The sequence below is a fragment of the Colossoma macropomum genome, unplaced genomic scaffold (assembly GCF_904425465.1).
Source record: "Colossoma macropomum unplaced genomic scaffold, Colossoma_macropomum, whole genome shotgun sequence".
Taxonomy (NCBI): Eukaryota; Metazoa; Chordata; class Actinopteri; order Characiformes; family Serrasalmidae; genus Colossoma; species Colossoma macropomum.
The window spans coordinates 29,581,855-29,601,547 of NW_023494810.1; the positions used below are offsets into that span (position 1 = coordinate 29,581,855).

Consider the following 19,693-nt stretch of genomic DNA (forward strand, 5'->3'; position numbering starts at 1 on the left):
GGATGTGAACGGTTCTGGCTGTATGAGCTTGAAATGCCAGTTTAGACAAGTATCGCAGACACTGAAACTATTGAAAGCATTACTGACTTTAGTTGAAACAATATTTCACTTGAAGAGGACAAAAACAAAAAAATTCCTGGCAGAGACTTTTCTTCTTAGCTTGGCTTTACATGGTGAAACGTTCACGCAACTAGTTGCATGTGGTAAGAAACAATTCAAAAATAAGTCCCCTGCAACACTTTCGTTACTCCACTTGTTAGCCAAACTAAAAAGCTTGTATTTCTGATAGGCTGTAGTCTCTCTTCCAGCTCTAAAATGCAGGGGTGTGGCTAAAATAAGGCTCCGCTTATGGACTTATACTCTGTTACGGTAGTGACAGGGAAATGTAGGATGGCATTTTTTGAATAAACTTTTAAATTTAACTCTTTACAGTAAAAGAAATCAAAAATATCTTTAAAAAATGTAAATAAATCCAAAAAAAAATTAAGCATTATTTTCACATGTTGAAATTTTGGGGTTAAGGTTTGGGACAGACGCCTCCCAACAGAAAGTACTTTATACAAATGATTTTGTATGTATTTAGTTTATAACCATCTCAATTAATGCCTTGGATTTAAATAGACCATAACAACCCTTATAAATATCTAAGGTCTGAATACTTTTTATAAAATAAAATTTTTCCTGTTGGGCTGTAGTTTGAACTAATTCGGTAGAAAGGTCCATGTAACATTTTGAAATTTAAAAATGAATTGAATTTTCTTTTTTTTCGCCTTCTAGGGATCAGAATCGGTCAAGATTGGAATGGGCTGATATCCTCAAAACAGGAAATTGGCAAATTTATTGTTTTGTTTTGGCAGATCTGTGTTGCAGTTTTATAAGGGTAAATAACGTGAGGTAGTGTTGCTGCGACACCTGCACACAGTATCATTACACATGACTCATTGTGATCAATAGCCAGTTGCCTCATACTTTCAATATAGCACTTTATTTGATTTGTGTTATTTAGGAACTGATTTAACATTGAAAATTTAAAAATGCCAGTTTGACCCATTAAAGCGCAAATAATGTTGTTTACATTGTGATTTTTGGCTAGTAAAAAGTACAATAAATGCGCTAGCGTGTTTCACGTGTTCATCTACCCCACACAGTGTGAGCTTTGTATAAAAAAAAATAATAATAATGAAAATCGTCTAGAAAATCTGCTATGGGCCAATTTGGTTGTCAGAATTATTTATGAAAATTCATGGTCAGTGCATCCCTATCACGTCCAGATTGTGCCGAGTGTTGTGCAGCTCTGGCCGTTTGAAAACTACCTTGAAATCTACCTTATCCTCTGTTGGTGACTGGACACAGGGTGTCCTCAACACTGACTGGTCAGCTGAGCTGACATATGGCACTTTTGCACAGCGCTTAACGGAGAAGCTGACAGCTTTTCAATGCAAATACTCAGTTTAAAAGCACAGACGACTATGAAAAGAAGTCTGAAGACAGTTTGAAAGGTCATCGTCTGAAGGCTCGCTTAGACAATGAAGGCAAACGTTACACTTTCGTGCCTCAAAAGAAGGGAATACATTCAAACCCCACATGCACAGGCACACGCACACCTGTGTTTGCATTTTAGCATGCCAAGTGTGTGACTCTTTGTTTGCCATGCGCACCGAATGACTCATGTTTTATCCGGAGCACGTGTTGCATGACACAGCTATAATCGCCTGGGCTAAAATAAGCTCACTGTAAAGTGAACCGCCAGGGCATTACGATGCAGGCCGGCCGGATAACGGCTCAGTTCACAGTTCATTAAAAGTCTTCTTATAGGCAGCACACCTCAGGCCGACCAGTTTATAACCTGCTCTGATCAGGACAGAGTTCATGCCTGCCGTGTCAGATTTCCCCTGCTGGACACTAGCTGGGCCCAAATCCTCACCTGAAGCACTGACATGGACTGTGGAATGGGGTGACCACATGGACTGTGACCTTTAATTTCATTAAGCTATCATTGCAACCCATATAAACCCCTATATATCTACATTCATATAATTTTGGCATACATTTATTATTCTACCTATTTAGTTGCGTGAGATGCTCATATCATTATTTTTTTGGCTTTATTTGAATTAAAACCATAAAAGATTTGTTAAAGAATTCGGTTGAATGAATATAGAGATGCTTAAAGGCTCATATCATGTATTTTCTTTGTTTCATTTGATATAAAAGAGTCTGATGTGGAACGTAATCATTGTAAAATGTTCAAAACATTTACTCTACTTTGTACAGTCCAAGGAAATTACACTGAAAAAAAAATGTGTGACGAAATAAAATTTACAAATATCTGTTAGTCTATACCAAACTATTCCCAACCTTGCATCTCCATTTTTTGCCTTTTTTTGTATAATTTGAAAAGGCCGGCTGCCAAATACATTAGGTCAAAATTTCATGACAGAAATGGTCCAAAATTAGACAAGAATAAAACTTTCACTGAACATTCCCTCTCTTGTATAGTTACTATTTTAGATGTACTTGGTTTTGTTCTGACAGAGATGATATATCGCTGATTTCCGACATCTGACTTGCATTTAAGATTTTCCCCTGAGGCCCAACTAGAACATTTGTGTGGTTTTATGAACCATAATAGTCATAATTCATTTTACATGATCATTTTCCAACCTTTTTTTATCCCTTAGAATTAAAGTGGGCTATTTTTGATACTGTGTCCTGTATTGTGCTTCATTCAAAAAGCAGTTCAGGCTGAAACACTCCTTATAACTTCAGTGTGAGTGGGCAGAGCTAAACTGCTCTAGACTGCATAGGTGGATTTGTGTAAAAGTTTTGGTTTTCATGACATCACAAGAACAGCTGTTTTTTTGCAGATTAGTTTCCATATATGGAAAGGAAGTGAATGGTGTGTTATGAAATTTTAATGTCATTTATATTTAAACTCTTTTGTCTGATTAAAGGTAATACTTTATTTGGATAGTCCACTTTAGATGCTTTGTAGATACTTCATTTACTGTAAGTTACATTCAACCAAATATCTACTAAATTGACCATCATTTTCTTTAACTCTAAACCCTAAAATCCTAACCCTCAACCCAAAACCTAAACCCAACCCTCACCCTGGTCCTAGCCCTAACCCTGGTCCAAATCCTAACCCAAACCCCACCACTGTTTAGAATCAACTGAGTTTCAACAGATAGTTTGCTAACAATTTGAACACCTGTAGATGATCTACAGGGGTCTATAGTGGACTATCCAAATAAAGTGAGACCAAGTAGGGACCTTTAAAGGCACAATAAGAGGGATGAAGGTTGGAGAGCTTTCAAAAGAACCGTTCGTTACATAAATCGATTAAAAAAATGCAAGAAAAATGTAGAATAAAACTACTGTTCCAATCACCATAATAAACAAGCTTCTCTCCTCTACTTCTTTATGATTGATTGAGTTCATTTTGTGCTGATCAAGCAGAACCAGGCAGCTCTCTGGGCAGTGACCAGCTATCATAGATTCAGGGAGTAAATTAAATGCACTGGGTTGTTTTGATAGCAATGCAGGCCATGGTCATTGACTGCTACGAAACACAAGAACGAGGCACTAGCCAAAAAAATTGACTGCCAATTTCCTCAAAGTGCTAAAGCACTGGCGCTAATGCCTGCCCCACCTATCAAAATATGGCCCTTGACAGCAGAGATTATAAAGCCTGATTTCAGAGCTGTGCAAAAAGCACAGTGTCTGGAAAGAACCCTGGCAGCTTTTACCAAAACCTGGCACTTCATCTTGATACTAAAGACTCCACTCTGCCTCCTCTGTCCTCTCACTGTGCCCCCACGGAGGAGGAAAGTAATCCTCCACTCTGTATGGAGACGACACAAAAACAGCCGCAGCAGAGCGTTCCATGCACCCAGATAAAAGATACTGAGACTCCGACTTAGAGGGAACTAAAACCCTCCTCAGAAGGAACAAGGATCCGCCTGGTCGGAAACCGAAACCCAGACGAAACCCAGAATCAGAACACGCCCAGAACAACAGGAAACAAAGGCAAAACCACACGGAACAAAAAACAAAGCTGCAATCTGAACCAGCCAGTCTCAGGGGAGCAGACACAACAAGCACCCTCCGCTAGTCTGCTGTTCATCTTCAAAAAAAGAAAGACAGCTCGTTATTTTTGCCTTGGAAAAACCTCCAATTTACACAATATCCACCTTAGTCCACATGTATTTGATCAGTCTTTGCTTCAGAACTTTGCTTCTTTTATTTTTGCAGTGGAGCTACGAGGCTAATGTAGCTGACAAGAAGCAGGGGCTAATACCACAGCAATTAGCATTGTGCTAACTGGTGGACGGATGATGGAGATGGAAAAGTGATGGAAAAGTAATCTTAAATAACTTAGTTATGTGGTTTCTGACATTATATGATATACATCGGTCAGCCGTAACATTAAAAACACGTCCTTGTTTCTTAAGTCACTGACCTCAATCAGCACCACTTACTATATAGGTGCACTTTGTAGTTCTACAACTACAGACTGTAGTCCATCTGTTTCTCTGCACACTTTGAATGGAGTTTTTAAACACCTCAGTGTCACTGCTGGACTAAGAATAGTCCACCAACCAAAAATATCCAGCCAACAGCGTCCTATGACCACTGATGAAGCACTAGAGGATGACCAACACAAACTGTGCAGCAGCAGATGAGCTATCGTCTCTGACTTTACATCTACAAGGTGGACCGACAAGGTAGGAGTGTCTAATAGAGTGGACAGTGAGTGGACGCAGTGTTTAAAAACTCCAGCAGCACTGCTCTGTCTGATCCACTTGTACCAGCACAACACACACTAACACACCACCACCACGTCAGTGTTACTGCAGTGCTGAGAATGATCCACCACCCAAATAGTACCTGCTCTGTGGTGGTCCTGTGGGGGTCCTGACCATTGAAGAACAGGGTAAAGAAGTATGCAGAGAAACAGATGGACTACAGTCTGTAACTGTAGAACTACAAAGTGCACCTGTATGGTATATGGAGCTGATGGACCATGAAGGTGATGATTTTAATATTATGGCTAATCAGTGTATAAAAATGAATACAAGTACATCACGTAGCTAGAAACAGCAGTAGCCATCTTGAAGACTGAATTTGGTCTGGAAATATTCCATTTTTATACATAACAATATGTCATACAGTGTCGGAATCCACATGAGCGAGTCTGTTTGGGATTCCTAAACAACTCGACATGGTTTGAAGCGAATGAGTGAGGATTTTGGCATGCAGATGCTAATTGGTCTGGTATTAGCTTCCATTACGTGTTACGTGTTCTCAGGGTCCTATTCTCCCCACGCTTCCATAATTCCATATCCATTTCGTCCATCGCTTAATGTTTCAAACCTATGACATGAGATTCGCTATGTTCAAACTGGGCTTTATGTAGTAAATTACTGCTTTATTTTACACAGCTATGATGCTAAGCATGCTAACAGTGGCACGACTAGCAGCAAGCAAAAAAAGAAGAGCAGCGCTCCACGTTTATCTCTGGAAATGTGAAGCGAAGCAGTTGCTCACCTAGATTATGTCTACTATTAAGTATACTACGCTCTGACCTCTCAAGAAATTGGTTTACATTACACAGTTTAGCTAGTTAGCTCACTGCGGCTAGTCTATGAGGGCAACTCATACAGATATTCAGATATATGGCAATATATGGTTTTTAAATATATGACATATGAATGTACATGGATTTCCCTTATATTCAAGTTATGAACACGTGACAGATATGCCAACTTACTTGAAATTGGTCATTTTCAAACATGGGACATACATTTCAGCCATGCATCAACTATACTTACTATATTTGGGATATAGTGATATATCACTATATCACAATATGTGATAGAAAATATTAACATATGGAAGATATATATTACTCATATACTAGCTTCATGTCACAAAATATAAGGTTTTTATGTATTTGTTTCTACCCACATACTTCCCCATGAAGTGAAAATGAGTACAACAGCTAAAACTCTAAATATATGCACACCAAGCTATGCAATAAAATCATTAAAACGTGAAATAAATGAAAATATTGTTCCCTGACACATTTAAAGAATTTAATATTTAAAAACAAACAAATAAGACAGGAACAAGTATAACTGCACTGGGATGCATTCAACCCCCTACAGACATATAGGTACGATCGCTATATTATGTATATTTGTTAAATATTTGATACTTGCGTATATGTACATATATTTTTAAATACATGCCTGACGCTGTTCCCAAGCATGTTCTGTGTGCTCTGGGAAACAAAAGAACAAAAGAGCGGAAGAACATAAACACGCTTAGTGCTCAAGCAATAAAAAGCCTGTGATTTGTCAAAGCACACGTATGATGAATGGCACTGTTTACAAGAAAGAAATATAAATGGTTGATTTTTGAATCAGCAGGAATTCTGCAAAAATGGAACGCATTAATTACGCCTTTTGTTGCGAGGCAATTGCAGAGGTTACGTATAATTGTGCACCGGCCAGTAGGCCTACACTTGACCAAAAAGGGTATACTAGCACAGACAGGAGAGCGCATGAAGGACAATGTATTGTTAAAACAGAAATGATAATTTGAGGTATAAATGACTGTTTAAATGGACACCGAGTTGAGTTGACCATTGAGTTGAACTGGCTGGGCAGAATTTTATTTGTATTCTGAATAAAGAGGCCTCCCAATAGAAGTCTTACATGATGGAGACTGATCGGTCTCTGAGGTTCGATTAAGCTGTCACACAAACTCGCTCACTCTGGCAGACGGTCAAGTCCAGTAAGATAAAATCATGATCTAACTAATCGAATTGGATTAAAAGGATGGCTCCCCTCCAGCTTCGCCCAGTGGATTAAATCTGTACACATCCATTACAGTTAGCATTAGTCTCCTGCACGTTAGCCTACTTAATTAAAACACTACCAGGGTTTACAGTGAGCCTCCGGTCGGCAGAGCTCTCCAATCACTGCTGTGCCGTGTGATTAAAAGCAGTGTGGGGGAAATTGGGTTATAAATTACAGCGGCTGTAAATGAATGAATCACAGGACACGGTGAAGATAACAAGCAGGTTCATTCAGGTGTCATAGCAACCCACGCTTGTGGCATCTTAAAACAGTGTGTTCTGCGACAGTACGCGGCCAAAAAAAGAGAAATCAAACAAACCACTGTGGTGCTATAGCAGCATAGAGTGTTCGATTACTCTGTGAGTCAGTTTTGGTTTAACTCCATAAACTCCAGGCACATTATTCAGTTTAACCCCTTAAACTACAGGCTTATTATTCAGTTTAACTCCTTAAACTCCAGGCACATTATTCAGTTTAATCCTTTAACCTACAGGCTTATTATTCAGCTTAACCTCATAAACTACAGGCTTATTATTCAGTCTAATCCCTTAAACTACAAGCTTATTATTCAGTTTAACCTCATAAACTACAGGCTTATTATTCAGTTTAATCCCTTAAACTACAGTCTTATTATTCAGTTTAACCCCATAAACTACAGTCTTAATATTCAGTTTAACTCCTTAAACTACAGGTTTAACATTCAGTTTAATCGCTTTAACTACAATCTTATTATTCAGTTTAACTCCTTAAACTACAGGCTTGTTATTCAGTTTAATCCCATAAACTACAGGCTTCTTGTTTTGTTTGACTCCTTAAACTACAGGCTTACTGTTTTGTTTGACTCTTAAAACTACAGCCTTATTATTCATTTTAATCTCTTAATCTACAGGCTTATTATTCAGTTTAACCCCTTAAACTACAGGCTTATTATTCAGTTTAGTCATTTAAACTACAGGCTTATTGTTCAGTTTAACCCCTTAAACTACAGTCTTATTATTCAGTTTAACCCCTTAAACTACGGGCTTATTGTTAAGTTTAACCCCTTAAACTCCAGGCTTATTATTCAGTTTAGTCATTTAAACTACAGGTTTATTATTCAGTTTAACCCCTTAAACTACAGGCTTATTCAGTTTAGTCATTTAAACTACAGGCTTATTACTCAGTTTAACCCCGTAAACTACAGGCTTATTATTCACTTTCAGTTTAACCCCTTAAACTATGCTTATTATTCAGTTTAACCCTTTAAACTACAGGCTACTATAAATATTTGGCGACTACTATGAATGTAATGTGTTAGTATTTAAGTTATGTAGTTCTGAGAGTGAGGAACTGTACGTCTGGACCTAAATATGGGTACTTTTGAGTTTAAGGGGTTAAGAACACGCCTGCACTATGGTGTTACAGAACGGCAGAGAGTGGATCATGCTGTGGTCAGTTGAACGGTGTAGGTCACTGTGGTCTGCAATGACAGGTGCTTGAGTTATAATTGGGCACCTGTTTGGACAGGCAGCCTTGAGCAGGAGGATCAGACACGTTTTCATGTCCTCTGAAAGTCCAGAGTTCAGGGAGTCTCACTGGCACAACTTCATGAATCCTAATATACATTTTGTATGGTATTACAGTACAATGGTATTGCATATTATGGTATATAATAAAGTAGTGCTCACACTAGATAATTGTCTTGCCTTATTCTTTGTCAGGGTGGAGCAGAAATCAGGCAGTTATGACAGTCCTGCTGTGATTTTGGAGAGAATGTAGTAGTTCAGTGAACAGCTAATGTTAACTAGAGAGCTACTGCTTTCTGGACTGTATGTTGACTGAGGAGCAGTTTCTCCATACGTTTTTTTTTTCAGAAGGAAGAGTCTTGTTTTTGATTGGCTTCCAAGGTTCACCAACTGCCAGGCATAAAGTTCACCAAGCCTTCACAGAGGAAGGCTTCCCTTTCCAAATGAATTGGCTTTTTTTAACTTTGTTGGTGCGAAAGCGGTTCTAAAAAAGTACCAATTACGGTTCCAGAGAATTTTTTGATAGATGTCAATGAGATATGCAAGTGTAACAAACTTTCTTTAAAGTTTAGCCCCTTAAAATCTCAGTCTTATTACATACTGAGGCTTATTATTCAGTAACTACAGGGACTTCAGTGCAAACTGGCTGAGCTATTCTTACATTATAAAGGTGTGTAATAAAATTGGACCTACTGGTGGTCCCTGGTCGTTTAGGGGGTTACAGAACCTGATGATATTTATGTAAATTTCATGTAGTGAAAAGCAGCAGTGATACTTTCAGTAAATCACACTGGATGGAGACGCGCAACAATACAAGCTCAACTATAAAGGTCGACCTGTTTACACCAGTAAAGCGAGCATTCACTTTGAGCAGAAGGGGAAGTGTTGAGGAGGACAAAGGGTATAGTGTCTGTGGTGTTTCCACACAGCAGAAGTGACTATTTCCCACAGTCTAAATCAAGCCACCTTGTACAGGATTGTGTAGGCCAAGAGACGACAGCAGTGACTCCTACCTCACATCTAAACCACTAGAAGAAAATTATTCACTACAGCAACTTGTTATACACGGCAAAATCACTATTATTACAAAGATTCTGCACTATAAACAAGTACACAGCTCTACAACGACTGCATTCTCTGCATACTTTGTTAATTCCTTTTTTCGCCCTGTTCTTCAATGGCCAGGACCCCCACAGGACCACCACAGAGCAGGTTATATTTGGGTGGTGTCACTGCAGTGACACTGCCGTGCGCTAGGATGAGTGGATCAGACACAGCAGTGCTGCTGAAGTTTTTAAACACTGTGTCCACTCACTGTCCACTCTATTAGACACTCCTACCTTGTTGGTCCACCTTGTAGATGTAAAGTCAGAGACGATAGCTCATCTGCTGCTGCACAGTATATATTGGTCATCCTCTAGTCCTTCATCAGTGGTCACAGGACGCTGTTGGCTGGATATTTTTGGTTGGTGGACTATTCTCAGTCCAGCAGTGACACTGAGGTGTTTAAAAACTCCAGAAGCACTACTGTGTCTGATCCACTCAGACCAGCGCAGCACACACTAACACACCACCAACACATCAGTGTTACTGCAGTGCTGAGAATGATCCACCACCCAAATAATACCTGCTCCGTGGGGGTCCGGACCACTGAAGAACAGGGTAAAAGGGGGCTAACAAAGTAAGCAGAGAAACAGATGGACTACAGTCTGTAACTGTAGAACTACAAAGTGCACCTAGATGGTAAGACAAGCTGATAAAATGGACAATGAGTGTAGATACAAGGAGGTGGCCAGTCTGTGTGGAAATTAAGTACAGCATTGTCAGACTGTCCACATTGGCCTCATCATTTCCGCTCTGGTAAATCCCGACTCCATCTTAAAGGCTGTTCTATTACTTTAATAGCTCAAGCGAAGGCTATAAGTTGAACCCTCGTCAGGACGAGAGATCGAGCGAACACAAGTGTGAACTTCAGCAGCAGAAGTTGCCCAGAAATCACTGCAATCTGACCAACTTGGCTTTGCAAACCCAAAAAATGGCGAATAAGGCTGTTTATACAGCAGTAAGCTAGTTTAAAGTGCTTAACTCCTCGCTGTCCCCTCCTCTGCTTCTATCGCGAGTGGGCACTTGTATAGCGCAGGTGTGGCGCATATCCTAGTGGTGAGTCGAAGTGGGCGAGGGCACGTTGAAGAAAAGCATCGAAAAGGGGCCCAGGAACTGTTGACGGGTAGAAGTTATCTCTTTAAATGGGATTTTTCCTCAACTGTATTCATAGCCAGTTCCAACCACTAACTAGGAGAGCCCCATTCACACAATGCTACCGAGCGAGACACGTGAAGCACCACCACATCCTTTTAAACTGCCGCTAACGCAACATCATTGGACAGTTCCACACACTTGAAGGAGATCACCAACAGATGCCCACACACGGCCAAAGGAACTTCCTGTCACCAAGACAACAAGTTTAAATCAGATCAAACGAGGCTCTAATCTGAGTTTGTATTAAAGCAAATGTGAAGGGAAAAGTTGGCAATTTTTGCCCGTTCATTTTCAACAAGGTCAAAAGAGGGTGTGAGGGTGTGGTGCATCTGGTTTCTGTTTTGTTTTCAGGGCTTTACAGGGTTGCAGGAAGTAAGTGTGAGGCCTCGTCTTTTAAAGGCTCTGTGGTTAAACCTCAGGACATGAAGACACTGCTTAGTTCCTCTTTAAATTTAACCCAGAAACTTACACTGGAAAAGTAGCAACTGTCAAAACAGGCAAAATTATGTCTGGATTTGGTGTAAAAAAATCACAATTGCACAGGCTTTGCCTAACAGTGCTCTCTATTCACAAACATGGTTAGCTAGTTTGCCGACCTGAACTATATTGATCTATCTTTCTAACACTTACCCCCATTGTAGCCTTTGGCCAAGGACTCGTTGATTCAAACATGACATGAAACATGAGTGAAAAAGAATGCACTGTTAACAGGGTTGGGACATATTGGAATAAAAGAATTGTGAATATGTATTCAGAATACAGAAATTAAGTATCTGTATTCAGTCCAAGCTACATTTTGTAAAGGCAGTATTCAAAATACAGTTATTAATCTCAGTGTTACTGAGCTCTGCTAAAGCCTGAGTAGACTGATAAATCAATGTGGTGATCAGTTATTAATCTGTGTTACTGAGCTCTGCTAAAGCCTGAGTAGACTGATAAATCAATGTGGTGATCAGTTATTAATCCCAGTGTTACTGAGCTCTGCTAAAGCCTGAGTAGACTGATAAATCAATGTGGTGATCAGTTATTAATCCCAGTGTTACTGAGCTCTGCTAAAGCCTGAGTAGACTGATAAATCAATGTGATCAGTTATTAATCCCAGTGTTACTGAGCTCTGCTAAAGCCTGAGTAGACTGATAAATCAATGTGATGATCAGTTATTCATTTCAGCACTGCTGAGCTCTTTTGAGGGATGTTCAAATTAATAATCTCTCTAGTGGACATGAGTTTGTGAGGGATAATGTCAGCAGCAGTGGACTGAAGCAGGCAGTAAGAGAAAACAAAGCTAAGAATTTTAAGAAATGAACTTAAATGTTACGTGAATTTTTCATAAAATTTATTTCAAGAAAGAAGATAATTACATGACAGTAACACTGAGATTTTTCTTACAAACTAACCCTGTACATTCAACGTTGTACCAGTTAGCTGTAGTGTTAGCTCATCTGAGCAGGCAGCCTCCATTACTCGAAACGAAAACCTACCGATTCTTTGGCTATTTTTGGATAATAAACATGTTTTCAAATGTGTTCCTCTGCATGCTTTTGTCCTACTGATGTGTTTATCCTTCTAACAAACCCATATTTATTTTGGCTAAATTTCTTAGCCTTTCTTAGTTTGTGTACACTTCCATCACAGTTGGTCAGAACGTATTTAGAAAAATAAAGAATTAGCCACCACTGACCCCTAAGCAGTCTTGTCCTCTGAAAGAGTAAATGTCACTGACAAGTCATAAAACCGAGGATCAAATTTGTTTCCAAAGCTTCCATTTGCAATTATGACTTGAGGGATGTTCACAGGAAGCAAGCTTAAGGTCAGGAACTCATATTTACAGTAACTAAATATGACAACTGGTGCCAGGACTATTTGATTGGCTAGAAGAAAAAGAATGGCTTGTATCTGACACAGGAGGGCGGATTACATAACTGAGGCTCTGTTTATCCAGACCGGCTTCAGATTGCTTTGTTGGCTGCAAGTAGAGGCCATCCTTATATAAATCCCATAAAACCTTTAGAAAACAACCAGCCAAATTGGTCCCAGATGAAAGGGAAACTATGTCAGTCACGGTTAATCAGCCCCCCTTAAACTAGCACTTGTTTCCCTGTTGAATCCTCTTGAATGTGAATCTATTAGCCGGACTACTTGTGGCTCAGTCTGGTTAATATCCACCTCCTACACCTTCTGAGCCTAAGCTCATTAAATTCTAATGGCAATATTGATTTGTTCCTAGAACCACCCTGCATGAAGGCTGTGAAGTGGTTGACTGGTACTTTGTCAGTTACCGGCACTGTTCTCGTCCCGCTGTCTCTCTTTCCGTTTCTAACTCTTTATCTCTGTAGCACTGTTATCTATATCTGTTTCATATCTCTTCATTAGCTTACTTTCTCATGCACACATTGTTTCATTTGTGAGGACCACAGTCTTGAATATAAAGCTTCCTTAAAGAGAAATTACACCAGGTTTTCAAAAAATTCTGCATATGGTTTAATGTGAAAAAACTTACTGACTCATTTCTTTACAGTGGTGGTGATGGGAACCAGCGGTCATGATGTCTATAGCATAAATGTAGCCATTTTATTTGCTTTAATTGTAATGCTGATGATGGTAAAATAGTGTAAACTCTGAAAAGTTTCGTTTGGGGACTGTTTTGCCTTAGAATACCCTAAACGTATCTCTCTCTGCAATGAATATTTTTAAAAATATATTATTTTAGGCAAAAACTTTGTACCGCAAACCAATGTCTCAGAGATCAGGCAACATATCTGTAACTATTTCATGTATTAATTTTCTGTGATGGAGCTTTTAGCAGCAGTAAACGCTTCAGACGTTTAATGCTTCAGATATAAATAACTTTGTTTACATTTGAACCATTTATTTTGGCAGAATTGGGAATTCTCTTCTGGCTCGGTAGTATGGTTCTAGGAGAAAACCACTATTTGGTACAGAGCTTTTATACAATGTCAAGGTTCTTTAAAGCTACAATATGTACGTGTTGTGGATTTGAAGACCTCTCTGGTGGAGAGGTTGCATGCAACATGAAAAAGAACATTTTGTAGTGCGGGTTGTGCTTCGGACCCCTTCCCAGAGCGCATGAATCTGATGATTGCAAGTGTGTAAAATGAATTTTCAATGAGAACTCAAAACTTGAAGTATGTGTCTTCTGAGGACGTGAGTGAATGATCTACTATCGTCATCATATCTTCATCATTGTGATATTAATTTTGCATTTTAGGCGTAAACATTGAGTGGGACCGTCTCCACCAGAGAGGTCTCCAAATCCCCAACATGTACATAGTGTAGCTTTAAAAACATAGTGTTAGAGCTCGGTACCAAATAATGGTTTCTTTCTAGAACCAAACTACCGAGCCAGAGGAGAATTCACTTAATTGTTCAGCCACGACTCTGACTTTCAGTAATGCTACTTTTTAAAAATTTTAACAAAAACATCTTACATAGTGCAGCTTTAAACTTTAAAAAGTTTTTCACACTCACACATCTCATTCACAATTATACTACTGTAAAGAACTATCCACTAAAGGCCCTTTATAAATAGTAGTTCTGCTCAAAAAAACATTTTTGCACCTTTATTTTTTAAGACTGTGGCCATTGAGTGTAATTAAACCTCTCTGACCTGAAGCTCACCCCTAAACTTCTCCCCAAAGCAATCCCGATCCATAACTGTAACATTAAACCTAACCCGACCTATAAATAGCAAAGTCCATGAAAAAATAAGTTTTTTTGTTGTAAGGAATAAAAGATACAGACTATAAAAAAGGAGGGAATCACCATAGAAATGTGTAATGCCTGATATTTTGCTAGCTACATTTGTGGAAACATGTCCGCATTCACACAGATGCACCCCGGCCACCCCTCTGCCTGATCTTCTCGGATTGTTGGATTACAGCCGGCACTAAATCCAGCCCCGCGCGGCCTCAGCGTGACGTGTTTCCACTGCGCAACCAGAAAGTCATCGCGGGCCCGTGTAAGGACCGCACGGGATCTAATGACCCAAAAAGCCTCCTCACGTCTTCCAGGAACACAGAGCACAGCTGCAAAGTCAGCCAAGCCACAGACGGATACATCTCACAAACACCACACACTCAAACACGTGCATCATTCATACAGATACACTGTCACACACACACTTCTACAGCTAGTTCCACTAAGACAATCTGATTAGCTGAGAAGGTTCTATCTAAGCTGTTATTCGTGATAACAGCACATCTTTTTAGTATTACTGTATCACTGCTGAGAACCGAGAAAGGATTTCCTTTACGCTGCAGCTAAACGCTGTACATTTTTATGTATCAGTGAAACCACTGGTTTCACATTTTCAACCCATATTCAAAATATTACACTGTATATGGTATTACCAAGGAGGCATAATTATTAAGCTATTATTCAATAAATATCAATCCACCTATGAAACAATCGCTAAACGTTAAAGCTGCTACGAGATTTCTAGGAGAGATTTACTGGTTAGCATTAGCTTACCCTGATAGCGAGCATATATCGGTCCGCTGGCTTGATAAGGTCGGCACCCCACTGACTGTTTGCCACTGCTGGTCCACCCTCGGACCATCCAGATTATTGTCATGCATACAAGTTTTAACTAGTTTTTAATCTCCCCAAACCTATTTTAAATGCATAGAGACTTTTATTTTAGAAAATAAACTGAGACAAATATTACAAACAAATGAGAGAGAGAGAAATAAATCATGACCAGGCCTAATAGAAATCTGTGTAGGCACTCCCCCAGATCTACACCTTTTAAAAAATCAAGAATATGTTCTGCTCAGAGGCCTCAAGCTATTTAAATCTTAGCATTCTCCAACCAGAATAAATGTTTCTTGGGGGGCCCCCTGGTGGCTGCAGGGCCCTAAGCAGCCGCTTATGTTGCTTATTAGATAGTAATCAGGCTCTGATGACACCTGTTTAGAGGACATCTGAGAACGCAAAGTCAAGTGACTAGTGTTAGAGTGCAAGTTGGAATCAAACGCGTTCTGTGGTGTGTGTAGCGTTTAGCCATCTGGCAAATCTTGAAAAAGCTGAGCTGAACCTGATATTGCGAGTTCTCTGATTTCATCTGTGATACAAAAGGTAGTCTCGCTGGGTTAGACGTGATCTTATAATGAGAATGTCTAGTGACAACCGTAAGAAATTTTTGGCTAGATGTGGGCGGGACTTCTTAGGGTGTCATTAAACTTATTGTGAAATTTCTAAACCAACCCTAGTCAGAGCTCACAGTCGTGAGCGATGGTGCGCTCGTCAACATTAACAATAACCTATCGCTAGCCCATGGATGTAACTGAAGTTAGCTTGCTTACGCTGCAATCCAGCACCAAAAGTGTAACAAGTTACCTCAAGTTGTACAAGATCACATCTGGCCCAGGGGGACCATGCAAAAGGCTACTTTGCTAAAATGCTATTATCAAAGCACATGTGATACACTCTTCAGGCTTCTTTACTCTTTTTGCAGAACTGTTACATGAAAGCAATAGAACCACAAGGTTGTGTGTTATCGCAACTAGCTGAAGATCTACAGTCTCTCCTTTGGCTTGTGCCTACGACCAAGCTGTTATGTTTTCCACGAAAGCACACTCCCTCTCGTGTCTCGGGCAGAAGAGCGGAGCAACTACACACGAGGGTTTTTTATAGTATAAATCCACTGAATAATTATGTCATTTCGGAGGACGCATGATGGAAATAGACGCTTGACTCATTTACAACATCGGTCAGGAATGTGGCTGGTTACAAACACTACAGACTGTGGTACTGGTTCGTTCCTCCTGACCACAAGTGCCTACGCAAAGCACAGTGGATCTCAAATAGCCCACCAATAGTCACGAAGAATGTGACTGGACTGAACTGAGCTAACCTTAGACAGCAGGCCACACTGACTCTGTCCAGAAGTACATGCAAATGTAACGTCCACCAACAAAAGACCTTTCAGCCCTGGCCAGGACATAAATATACTCCAGATGGAGTATGAGGCTGAAGGCCTGGAGTGGGCACAACATGGAGCACTGAGTCTTCTGCTCATTGGTGAAGGAAGCCAACTTCATGTATTGATTGCCAGTGTGACACCAAAGCCGTCCAGACTCCACCTCAATACAGAGCTGTTAACATGTTCAGCTGAGATAATCACCCAGTCTTCAGTGATGGACTCTGCTTGTTCCAGCTGCTCAAAGGAGGATGGCATAGGAAATCTAACACAAGTGCAGCGCCACAGCAGGCACCTGTGTAAGTGCTGGGGATGAAGATGCCGTGTGTCTTTAAGGAAGGCAATAACTGATTGTGTACACCTAAGAATAATCCACTCATCCGCTCATGATTAGTTGAAGACGTAGGAACAAAATAGCCGAAACAGGAAACAGCTGGCCCATAGCAACGCAAGGGCTGAACACTTTACTAGACACCAACAAGATGTTCCTGCCTCTGGGACATTGACATCACGCTATGTATTCAAGCACAGGTCTGTTGGGACCTGTCTGAAATGATCAATGCTACGACTTGAGAGCTCATGGCCACTGCAGGTTCTAACGACCCATCCACAAGTATCCGCTAAGTACTTGAAAATGCTCCCACGTCGGGAGATTTTCAGTGTTTTCGTGTGGAGGGGCAAAACGCAGCTTTTGCAGTTGGGGTAATTAGAGGGTGATGTTTATTCATGAATTTAGCTTTACTTTTCCATTAAACTGTAGTGCGGACACTTCAGTTCTTTCAGAAAGGGTGTCAACTTGACTGCAAATCTTCAAATAACTCTGACAGATGAAAGATTAATCGTTTTTATATCAAAAACTGCAATTTAAGAGAGTGAAATTTTCAAATCGCAAGAGCTGCAATTTTTTTGAAACTATAGTCTACATTATCAAAAACATTGTCTTAAGTTTTAAATGGGGAAATTTAACCTCATCATAACACAGAGCTTGTGAACAGCCTGTAGATGAATTAGACCAATCAGGTCCAACCAAACCTCCATGTGTTGTGACATCACTACATTCAGGGATCAAGCCTCAAGCCAAAAAAAAGCGAATATTTTGAACCTCTTGGCCAAAAAAACAGGCCTGAACCTTAAACTTTATAGATAATAATCGCAATTTATAGTGCAGTTGCAATAGTGGTCAGAAAAATTGCAATTAGATATTTTCCCTAAATTGTTCAGCCCTACTCGATGATCATTGATCAAAGTCAGACTTGGGAGAAAATCCTTACTCTATAATTCAAATTGCATGAAATTAGCTATGGCAATGTAAACAACCTGATGGCAGCAAGCGACAGGCTTTGTCTTGCTTTTATTTTCTGGCAGGAATCTAACTTTGGTTAGGTATTATTAGCCCTGTCTATCTCACTACCTACCTGTCTATCTAACACAGAGCTCCACTGGTGTCATCCCTTCTTAATAAAAATAAAGTGTGGGGGAACATGATCCCAACGCCTGGCCATGAGTTACTACAACATGAGAATGACTTAATTATCTTGTTGCCATGACTTAACAATGACAACAACGTGTCATGGTCACACTTTAGGATCCTTCCCATGTATAGTAAGTTGGGGCCATGCATTATTTTTATTAAGAAGGGATGTCACCAGCAGGGCTCTGTAATCTATCTATATTCAATGAGAACATGACAGAAATGTGGCATGAAGCTTCTCAAGAGTTTGATGATGATGTTAATGTTTTTATTTATACTGTATAAGTGTAAGAAATTAAGACCTCTTTGAAAAGTCACGTCTAACAGCAGGAGCAATTTCCATCCATGGATGGATTAGTGACTGGACCAGTGGGGCCAGTGCCCAGGGGCCTCAGGTGGCCTCACACAACAAGTCCTGAGATGGGTCAAAAACCGACAAATGCAACAACTAGATGAATGAAAAGACATGAATAGGTGGTGACTAAAGTGCCCCTCAGCTCAGACCCTCCCACCATTTGTAACCTCTTCAACTCCTGTGGTTCCAAAACGCACTTCATCATATTCTCCATAACTTTCATATTTCACAAGCTACATTCAGAAGGTGGGGGTAATATGAGGCTGTAACTGTCTTCTTTCCAGTCAAATAGATGGGTGATGTAATTTTAAACCCTTATAATAAAAGAAGCTGAACTCACAATTTTTTTGTCTACTGAAAGTCGACCCATTTTTCCACAAATCTGGGCTATAAACTATAAACAGACGGCGTCTCTTCAGTGATCTGCTCTGTGAAAATTATTTTAATAAAATAATACAAAGAGCGTCTAAGATTTTTGGCTTTCAGCAGTAAATTGTAAGCATATAGCAATATGTGTGATCATAAAACACATGTTCTGTTATTTTAGGGTAGCTATTACAAAAAAAAAGAATAAATAAAATAAAAATTTACATTTATTTCCTGCAGTTACGGAATAATTTGCCTTACGATTTGGTCTTGTAAATTCAGATGGAGGATAAGAGGTTAAAATAATATAAACTCAAAAAAAAATCCCCAAGACTGAAAATAAAAGTAAAAGGCTAATTGCACATTGAGAGTTGATGGTCTTGTTTACATTTTGTCCAGCCCCATTCAAACTGCACATAAACAAGCAAATGAGCAGGAGCTGTTTATTGAAGTTGTTTTTCAGCTCTAGCTTTGTTGTTATGTTCTTGGTGTCGTTGTCAGAGTGTGTGTGTGTTGTGTGTGTGTGTGTGTGTGTTCACACTTGTGCCCAGGAGCCCCCTGAGACCATGATGCGTCCCCAACACTAGCACGATACACCCTTAAAAAGACGGTTCTTTAGTAAAAGCAATGGTTCTATCTAGAACCATGAGTTCTAGAACCATTTCATGCTTAAATGGTTCTTTGCATGGTGAAATGGTTCCTCAGACTGACATAGAAAGTGCTGTATATGGTTCTATATAGAAGCTTTTTGCAAATGGTTCTATACAGCACCAGAATGGGTTCTTCTACTGTTACGGTGTCAAACCTGTAACAACAGAAGTACCTTTTTGGTGCCATACAGAGCCAAATACAACAGGTTCTCCATCAGTCTGAAGAACCATTTCACCATGCATAACATCAAATGGTTCTATATGGAACTCATGGCTC

General features: G+C 39.8%; 1 protein-coding gene across 1 annotated transcript in view; it reads right to left on the bottom strand.

The window, feature by feature from the left end:
* mapkapk3 (MAPK activated protein kinase 3) overlaps positions 1-19,693 on the bottom strand; it is a 56,062-nt gene that overhangs the window by 35,648 nt on the left and 721 nt on the right. The window lies entirely within an intron of this gene.